This window comes from Lactuca saligna, chromosome 4 (genome assembly GCF_052625555.1).
Source record: "Lactuca saligna cultivar CGN05327 chromosome 4, ASM5262555v1, whole genome shotgun sequence".
Lineage (NCBI taxonomy): Eukaryota > Viridiplantae > Streptophyta > Magnoliopsida > Asterales > Asteraceae > Lactuca > Lactuca saligna.
In genome coordinates this window covers 247,297,814-247,308,545 of record NC_136420.1, presented here as the reverse complement: position 1 = coordinate 247,308,545, position 10,732 = coordinate 247,297,814, and positions in this window count along the sequence as shown.

Below are 10,732 nucleotides of genomic sequence, written 5' to 3'. Positions count from 1 at the left end.
GCGAGGTCTCTAACTTCTTGTTTCTCGTTGATCACATGAGCTAAGAATGCAGCACACTCCTTTCGAAGGAGCTTTCGAGCTTTGATGCAAGAAATGATATGAAGGTTGGAACTGGGTTTATCGCCATAGATTATGAGAGTTTGATTCGAAGGAAGATTGAGACGGATAGCTTTTTCGAAACAAAGAATGTCAGCATGATTGGGACTCAACCAATCCATGCCAACGATAACATCAAAGCTCTTAATGGAAATGGGCATGAGGTCTATAGGAAATGAGTGATCATTTAGGGTAAGCGTACAACCTATGAATACGTCGTTAGCGCTTTCTTTCTCACCATTAGCCATCTCGACGGTAAACGTTTCAGTTAGTGGTTGAGGTTTTGGTTTTAGATTATGTTTGAATGAATGACTAACAAAACTCCTTTCAGCACCCGAATCGAAAAGAATACTAGCATATGAATTGTCGAGAGGGAACGTACCCGAAACAACAGTGGGATCAGCAACTGCTTCCTCCCGTCCCATGGTTAGAACTCTTCCAGTGTTACCAGTAGTTGACTTCTTGGGACAATCCCTTTTAAAGTGCCCAACTTCACCACAGTTGTAGCAGGCTTGACTAACACCTGTTCCCGATGATTGGTTAGCTGATTGAGTAGAAGTTCTGTAGTACCGAACTGTGTGCCCTTTCTTACCACAGTTGGTACAAGACAATTCTCGACAGGGGCCGGGATGATGATGGTATTTACACTTGTCACACTGAGGAAGGTTACCAGGATATTTACTGGTAGGAGTTGAGGCTGTGGATCCCATAGCAGAAACAGCAACAACAGGAGTAGTAGTAGCAGCATGGACTGCCACCGTCTGTTGTTTCTTGGAGGATCCTTGAGAAGATTGACCCTTCTTCTTCTTCCAGAATTTCCTCTTTTCACCACTTCTTTGAGTCGGCTCAGAAGTGGTAGTGATTTCCTTGACATCGTCGTTGTGATCAATCAGAATTTGAGCTAAAGTCTTGGCACTATCATAGGTATCCGGACGAGCAACCAAAACGTGACTCTTTATGGGTTGAGATAACCCCCAAACGAACCTTTCTATCTTCTTGTTTTCTGGAGAAGTGCAAGATCATCAAATCGGGAAGTATATGCAGCAATGTCGGAACCTTTCATCTTTAGGTTCCAGAGTTCGTGCTCTAATTTCTGCATTTCACCACGGGGGCAATACTCAGCAATGAGAAGTTCCTTCATGGCTTCCCAGCCCATGGTATTTGCTACAGGTAAGGTCAGAGATTTGACTCGGCCATTCCACCAAGTCAAGGCTTTATCCGCGAAGGTACAGGCTGCAAATTTGACTTTATCGGATTCCGCACAAGCACAGATTTCATAGATGGACTCAATTTTCTCGAACCATCGAGATAAAGAAATGACACCTCCAGTTCCATTAAAAGATGTCGGTTTTGCATTCATGAAATCCTTGTAGGAACCCCCTCTTTGGTGTCCCTGGCTACCCTCAGGGTTTTGAGATTGTGTACCACCACCTGAACCACTAGGGTTCATTTGTGACATAGCTGCTACCATCGCAGCGGTCATCATTGTTTGGAGCGATGTTAGATCGAACTGGGGAGGAGGTGGCGGCGAAGAAGGATTGTTGTTGTTCTTTGAGCTAGGTCTCTTTCGAGGAGGCATCTTGATCTAATAAGATCAAGAAAGAGAGGATGGTAAGTCCTCTACATTGAATCGATAGATACGACAGTTATATGATTCGAGTAAGCGATAAAACAGGAAAGAGTTATCGAACATAAATTTTATCGCTAAGAGTGATCACAAGGAAACCACTTGAATAAGAGCTACTACAGAGAATCGAGGTCTAGAAATACTCCCATAGTATTTCATGAATTGTTTACGACAATGATTCGATGTTTGGGATATTAGGGTAAGTTTTAGGCATGCCGTATACCACAGTCACTCCCAAGCACATGTTGGCCGTGTCTCGAATGAATATAGTTGGCCATGCCATATTGACCCTAGACACAACTACATAACTGCCCAGGTTTAACCGTAGTACACAACACCCGTTTACTTATGTTCTGTTCTACTTGTGGTTACGGATGACGACGGTTCGGTACACTTGTATACTTTTGAAAATACTTATAGTTTGAAGATACTTTTAAATTCAGAGCACTTAGGCCCTTTAGTGTTTATAGTTTTATACCATGTAAGGTTTGGTATACTTTATTCACTATAAACAAGGGCTCTGATACCAATCTGTCAGACCCCGAAAACCGAAGGCGGAATACATTTCCGGGGTTGACTACCATGTTGAGTATCAAATCCAATGTACATAGTAAGTAAAGTAAAATAAGCATTACATTACATAATAATAGTTTTACAGTTGTTTCAAAAGTAAAATTTGTACAGTTGTGATACATAGTATATATAGACAAAATGTAACGGGTCTTCATGTACACCGTCTTCATGCAAAAGGATCTTCGGGTACCTGTTCTAATGCTGACCTGAGAACACAGACGATTTGAAAATCAGCATAAAGCTGGTGAGTTCATAAGCGGTTTTGTTTTACAAAAATGTATCGGTTTCCTCTCTGTTTCTGAAATGTTATGTACACCAAGAAAATCCCGTATTTTCTTAAAAGTTGGTTATTGTTTCACAATTGTAAAGTATAGTAAGTTTGTACACTGAAAACATGTTTACTCATGTGAAAATGTATAGTTGGTTATCTGACTAGTTGAACTGTTCTGTTTACTTATCATGTGTTACCAGGAAAGTCCCATACTTTCCTTATTGTGTGTTACAAATTGTAAAAGATGTAATGTTATCCATTCTGTGGCTCTTTCTAGTTATACAAGTGTTACCCAGGAAAGCCCCATGCTTTCCTGCATGTATGTATCTTATGTAAACGATGTATAAAGTAATCCATTATTACTGTAAGTAAATCTATGTTATCCTAATTGCGAGTTCCATAACCATACAATAGACTGAAACCTGTGGCAATAAGTAGTCCACATGTGGCAATAAGGCGTCCACATACTTATGACTTTCGTCACCCTTGAACCATTTCGGTTCGGCTGTAGCTAGCAGCCAGGTGTGGGGTAGTCAGCCCCGTATAGATCTATACACTCAAGTCACGCTCTCTAAATACCAGAGATTCTGGTTATGGGTGTAGTCCTCCACTCGCGTAATCCAGGTGGAGTGTTCTCCGAGGATGTGTCTCCAATTGTATCGGAATAACAAATTTACTAGTAATAATATGAAAGTCCTCCACTCGCGTATGTGCGTGGAGTGTTACCGAGGACAAAACAGTGTATAGGTATTATATTCAAATGCTTTAATGTCATGCTTTTAACTGATAAAATGTGGAAAACCATTTGTGAAATACATGTAAAACATACTAGTTTAAAGACTTATTTCACAAATATATGTTACGTGATCTGTATATTCGATCTGTTATCAGTTGTAGTTATCAGTTATAAAAGCATAAGAATATGAAGCAAATATTTGAAAACATGTTATGAGTACAAGAATTCCCTTGTACTTTGCTTGTGTTCCCCCCTGAAAACAGTGAAAACAGTGAAAAAGGGTAGGGGTATGAACTCACCGGACTCGGAAACGCGTCAGTTTTGAATGCTAGACATCGGTTCGGGGTTTGATTACTCGCGATGACCCTATGTAAAATGATATAATGTCCATATATATACAATTAGAGATACATTCACTCATCATATGGAACATTACACTCCAATGAGGTTAAACACCTCAAAACAAGCGTTCGGAGTGACCCGGGTGACATCTTCGGATTTGTAATGACACAAGGGACTTGGGACTTGAGTTTACTCCCCATAAGTAAACATTTTAAAGAGTTTACAACAATGGAACACTCACATACATGAGTTTACGGCCGTAAACTCATGTGGGTGAGGTTTTGGTGTTTTAAGGGCTCAATTGGACTTAGGGATTGCTAGGAATGATTATCTAAACACCTTGGAACACTTGAAATGGATTTAAGATACTTAAAACATGAGTTTACGGCCACACTCATAGAGTTTACGGCCGTAAACCCACCAAGGCTAAGAAAAATTGATTTGAGTCATTTAGGGCAATCACATGTGATTCAAACTAATTTTCTAAGCATTGTTATGAATTTAGAGCATCAATTAAGACATTCATTGGAGTTTACGGCCTAGAGGAATGTTCTAAGGCCGTAAACTCTCCTTTACCACAAAAAGAATAGTTTTTGGTGCTTAAAACAATCACATGTGATTCTAGAAATTTATACATGCCACTTGGGTGTGTTTGATGCATCTTTAACATTGTTTTATGAGTTTACGGCCAAGGATATGTTCCTAGGCCGTAAACTCCCACAAATCATACTTTTGATGTGTTCCAATCCTTTAAACCATTTTTAGATGCATCTAGATTTTACCACAAAGCCATAGATTGAGTTTGGAAGCATTTGGACATGTATAAAGGCCTTAATTCACCCTTTTAGAGGAGTTTACGGCCTAAGAGAGTGTATTGGCTGTAAACTCTTCTTTGTTACACAAAATTCAAGTTTAAAGTGTTCCAAGTCTAGATTAGCAAGTCCAAGGTTTATGTCTAAGTCCCAACTAGGTTTTGGAAGGGTTAAATGGCTTAAATACCCCATGTATATGAGTTTACGGCCCAAGAGAGTTCCTTGGCCGTAAACTCACTTTTTTCCTTCTAACTCCATGTTCTACATGTTATAAGTTCATCCCTTTAAGCCCTTAAGCCATATCTAGTGTCCAACTATGCAAAGGAAGGGTTTTAGGGCTTAATAACCCTTGAAATGTGAGTTTACGGCCCATGAAGGTTCCATGGCCGTAAACTCATGAATGTTGGTCTAATTCATGTCTTAAACTCGAAATTTGGATGCCAAATATGTTATAGATTAAGGCTAGGAAGGTACCTTAGAGATTAGAAGTTTTAATTTTGAGTTTTGATCTCTTAAACTTGGATTAGGAGAGAGGTGGGTAATGTTTAGTGATAATTTGACCAAAGGCTTCAAATGAAGTCCTAAACATGTTTATATAGTGTTTAGGTTTTGGACACGGTGGAATTCTACCCGATACCGGCGTTAGACGGGGTTTTTGGTCGTACCCGATTGAGTTACCGTAACCCGATACGGTAAATTTTAGAATTATTCCGACCACTAAAGTTGAGTGTTAAAATGATTTCTAAATGTATTAAAACACCCATTAAGTCATCTTAAATGTGTACTAATTAATGACTTAATTAAACGGAAGATCGGAAATCGAAATCGGAACGACGATCGGTTGCGAGAAAGAGTTACATTAAAATGAAGCGGAAATTTCGGGTTGTTACACATTAAGACTCCATTAAAGCTTCCTAGCTTCAAAGCTTCATGGTTACTCAGTCATAGCTTCCTACTTTCTGACTTTCTGGACCTTACAAGGTCCAAATCTATAGAATGGCTCGCAAAGGGGGTTTGATGTACCCAAACCCCATCAAAAAGGTGATACAAGTCGTAATTTCACAACCAAGGATTCTAATCAAACAACAAAGAAGGTAAGAGCTTATACCTAGATCTGAAGCCTGAAATGGAGATGAAACAGATCCACAAGCTCTCCTCCTTGATCCTTGAAGCACCTTGCCCTTCTTCTTAGGAGAATGACTTCAAATGAGCGTCCTTCCCTCTCTTTCTCACAATAAACGCTAGGGTTTCTCTCAGGGGTCGAATGGGCACTGATGGGGATGATATGGAGGCTATAAATGCCTTAAAATAGGCCCAGGCCTGAGAAAAATAGGGTTTCCGTCAACAACGCTAACGCCTCGAGTCGGCTCATCGACTCGTCGAGTCCACTCATTAATCCTTGTCACCAGTCGCGACCCTACTCGACAAGTTGAGGCACCAACTCGTTGAGTCCCTTCAAAATTCTGAAAATAAATGATTAAAATAATATATATGGAAATCTGGATGTTACATCCTTTAATGTGATGATTGTTACATGTAAATATTAACACAATAATATTGTGTTCAACTTGTATTCCCCCCTTAAAATCATTTTAAAACATTTAAATGATAGATTATAGGGGTATGAACTCACCTTATGTGGGCAATTCAATTGAAGATTTGAGTAAGGATGATAACTTCCACGAATGAAGTTTTGAGACACAAACGAGTCCTAAATGACATATATTGATACATATATGTATATAATTAGTGTATATAACAATTAACTTGTAAGGGAAACAACCTTAGGGACTAGGAAACACTTGCAATGAAGTTTTACAATCACATGTGATTGATTGAAGGGAGTTCACGGCCATATCATGATCCTATGAAGGGTTCACAACCGTGAACTCTTGAAATATCATGCTTAGAAGGTGTTTGTTTCATGGGGATTCAAGAGATTCTAATGGACAACAAGTATATGGATAGGATACCTACTAATTGGAAGCCTTTACGGAGTTTACGGCCCAAGAGCAAGTGTGTGTATTCTTGGTGGAAAGGATGGTGATTTGAAGATCTTGAAGGAAAAGAGATGAATCACTATGGAATCAAAGGGATTTCAAGTGTACATAAGTAAAGGGATGATACACTTACAATTTTGGAGTGAAATGAGAGTTTTTATTGGATGTAACTTGAGAGAGAAAGGGTAGTTCACGGCCAAGAGGAGAAGAAGTGAAGGAAAAATGGCAAAAACCCATATATATATATATATATATATATATATATATATATATATATATATATATATATATATATATATGCTAAGGGTTCACGACCTAAGAGAGGTTCACGACCACACATGGGTTTACGGTCGTGAACACTCTTTGATGGGTTTCCTGGTTTGATTTCATTCCTCTAATACTAAGCTAACACTTTTCAACATCCAATCCATAAGTTTACTGGCCCTAGAATTCATTGAAATGACCTTTAACAAGGCTAAAAGGCAATAGAAATAAGTCTGAATTTTGGTTGATTGGATTGACTTTACAAGGTAGGAATTTACGGGTTGTCACAAATAACTACAAATATGTATTTTATATCAGATGTGCATACACATATACGATTGACATAAAAACTCAGTCTCACCTTCTAGTATAATCTGCTTCTAAGATAACCTACGAGTCCTTTAAACTGGAGAATATAATACACATTAAAGACTTTTAATTTATTATAATAGAATGTAATCCTAAAATTGAAATGAAAAAAAGATGGGGTCCTATAGGCATTTCATCGAACACTTAGAAGGTAGAAAAATTATGCAAAAATTTTGACGAAATTTACATGGTGCTTTATTGCTGGAATACCAAAGAGTTTTGCAACATTATCATAAAAATAATCTAACTATCATATCATATCCATCATGAAAATTATCTTCTACAAACTTTATGGAGAATTCATTCATTCAAATGATTCAAGATCGAGAAACAAAAATGTGCTGACAAGTTTTCAGTATACTTCCCCTGCCCCTTTTCTCCTTAGATATTCCCATATGCAAGTCTTCTCCTTGTTCTTGTTCCTGTGCTTCAAAATGATCAACATCATCAAGTGGATTTTCATACTGATCATGGGTCCTGGCATACCTTTCAGATACATATGAAGATCTTCTGATTGAAAAAGCTCTTGTCACTGCTGTCTGCAATGCTCTTCCTATACTGTTCTGTTTCTCGATCTTGAATCTGCTACTAGAAGTGCTTGTACCGTTTCCATTAGCAGTATTAACGGTGGTTTTTGGATGAATGAACTCTTTCATTCACCCCGGGTCAAAGCCAATGAAGCCGAGCACATTAGCGGTGTTTTTTTTTAGTGAAAGGGGTTTGAGGATATTGGAGGTTTCTAAGTACTCGGTTGGAATTTGCTAATGGAAGAAGATATAAATTGAGTGAGTGAGTGTTTGGAATTGTTAAGAATTGAATAAATTGAAAGAGGAGGTCGGCGAAGAGAGGAAGTGGGCTATATTAGTTTATACACCCTAAAAAACCATGGTTGATGATAAACGCGTTTGACCACACACATACTCGTTGATATAAGACAGGATATAAGAAAGATACTAGGTCAAATATATTTATTCAATTTCCTTAATTGCAGGATTTCAATTAAATGATTCCTTAACTAAAAGTATAAAAGGTCTAAAATATACTTAAATGATTTATTTAATTATTTATTATTTCTTGAATTTTCATTGGTGCATTTAGGAACACAATAGTTGTTAGAAACATTTGAACCTAGCTCCCTCCCTCTCTCTCTCTCTCTCTCTCTCTATATATATATATATATATATATATATATATATATATATATATATATATATATGCCTAGGTTATTTTGTTTCTTACATCTATTGTGTGCTCGTAAGCACAATTCTTGACCAATGGATGAATAAAATCAATGGTCATGATATGAGGGTATATGATATTACAATAGGGTAACATGTACCATATAATCACACAAATTTCAGCAGAAGGGTGTTTTGGTCAATTAACCTATATTAAAAAAGGAAATTTTTGGATTTTAAGGGGTGATTTTTTTTTTTAAATCTAAATTTTTTAAATTAATTCAAATTTAATTCTATTATAATTTCTAAGACTAACCGCTTTTATTCTGTTAGAATGACAGAGAGTCAAACATAAACTAGTAAATATATTTTCGATTTTATTATTGTAAAATATGGTTCAATCAATATAGTTTTTATAGTTAACATGCTTAAAGAATTATATAACATATTATCAAGAAAAACATTTTCTAAAGAATACAGATTTTATTTTTTAAGAATCACTAATTACATTAATTCGTAAAAAATAAGACTTACATGTATTTTTGAAGATTAAAACTAAGAATGGTTAAAAAAATAAAAATAAAAACATCAAAATCTAACAAAAGCACTAGTCCATTCTAAAAGAATATTATTGTTAAGAAACACTTTATATATTTTGCTAGAATACTATTGTTCTCCGTGTTTTCTTCTTTTTCCATATCAATGACAACATCTTCATAACATATATCCACAAAGAAAACATAATCAACTTTAAAATATTAAAACTTTTAGTGTATTCTAAAAGAATAAAACTATAAATTCTAATAGAATGTGTTAGACATTAAAAACTTTTAATTTATTCTAACACAATGTAATACTCGAGTCACTTGATCAAGTATTCCCCGAGTCACTTGATCTAAATAATCGACTTAATCTAATTACAATGATTCTAGATCCTAGATTGTAGCTAACACAGAGGAAAATATGTTGGAAAATGTCATATTATTACAAGAAAGAATGTGGGAAATATGACAGTTGTCACACCCCAAAACCATTGAACGACGAAAACGTTCTGGGGCGGAGGATGTCATGTACAATATCACAACAATGAAAAGTAGTAAACAAGCAACAACATCATCCATTGCATTAATAATATAATTTTAATACAAGTGTGTTCTGTCAAATTATAATAGACACTAAAGTATAAATCAAAATGAAAGATGAGTCTTGAACGAGCACCATCTTCTCTAAGCCTTGCATCGGTACCTGTCTATGGTTGACCTGAGGATACAAGTTATTTTGAAAATGAGTATCAGCTTTAAAGCTGGTGAGATCATAAGCATTTTAGTGTCTTAATTTGTATGTAAGTACTTGTATGTATTTGAAATGTATGTATTTGTACGAATGAACTGTAAGTATTTGTATGTAATGAACTGTAAGTATTCATATGTAAATGAACATCCTAGAAAACCATATGTTTCCTACTAACTGTATCCTTCTACCAAGGCATCTAGTATCCATGTGTCTGTCTCTTGTAAGAGTGTGTATTTTCCCAAATCTGACTATCATTAACCAAAAATATAGTTTCTACACTACTGTGCATCGTGTGAAGGTTCACAAAGTGAATGTAATGGGAAAATGAAATAGTACTATGGTGTAGTATCAAATAACTACAACCGTACTAGCTACCTTAAGTCTATTGAAATCTTGAAAGTACTGTAGTATTTGTAATAAATGACTACCGCTGTACTAACTATCTTAAAACAAAAAGGTATTCAATATAACATGTGATCGACCTGTATCCTGCTACCGACTGTAGTAAAAAGACGATGTAAGACGCCGTAAGAAATGACATTTAACACCAGTAGACTTGCAAGTCCCACTGTAGCGAGCAGCATGGTGTAGGATAGTCAATCTAGTATAGATCTATACGCAAAATCATACGCTCCCCAATTAAGGAGATTCGGGATACAAGCGCGGTCATGGCAGGAAGTGCCATGACCCGCCCAATGGTTCACATAACTGCATAAATGTATGTGTAATGAATGTGCTAACTGAAAGTGTAATCTTTCTCGTCTAGCCTATATGTACTGAAATGTTCTGCCCGTGCTAGGTATAATGTATGTTCTCTCTTTCTAGCATGTATAGTAATGTACTGTGTGTACTAGCTGTAATGTATGTTCTCTCTATCTAGCATGTATAGTATTGTACTATGTGTACTAGCTATAATGTATGTTCTCTCTCTATCTAGCAAGTATTGACTCATGAATGAACTGACTCATTGTATAATGTCGTGTACTAGTAATAGTTCTAGTATTTTCCTGAACTACCCCTATGGTAGCTTACTAGTAATGTAACTGGTACATATGAAGATGGATGTATACCCTTGCTACCCAAGGGTATTGAATGAACTGGACGAACCTTTATGACTATATATGTACACATGATATATAACTAATATTTAAACGATCTTCGGACGGGTACC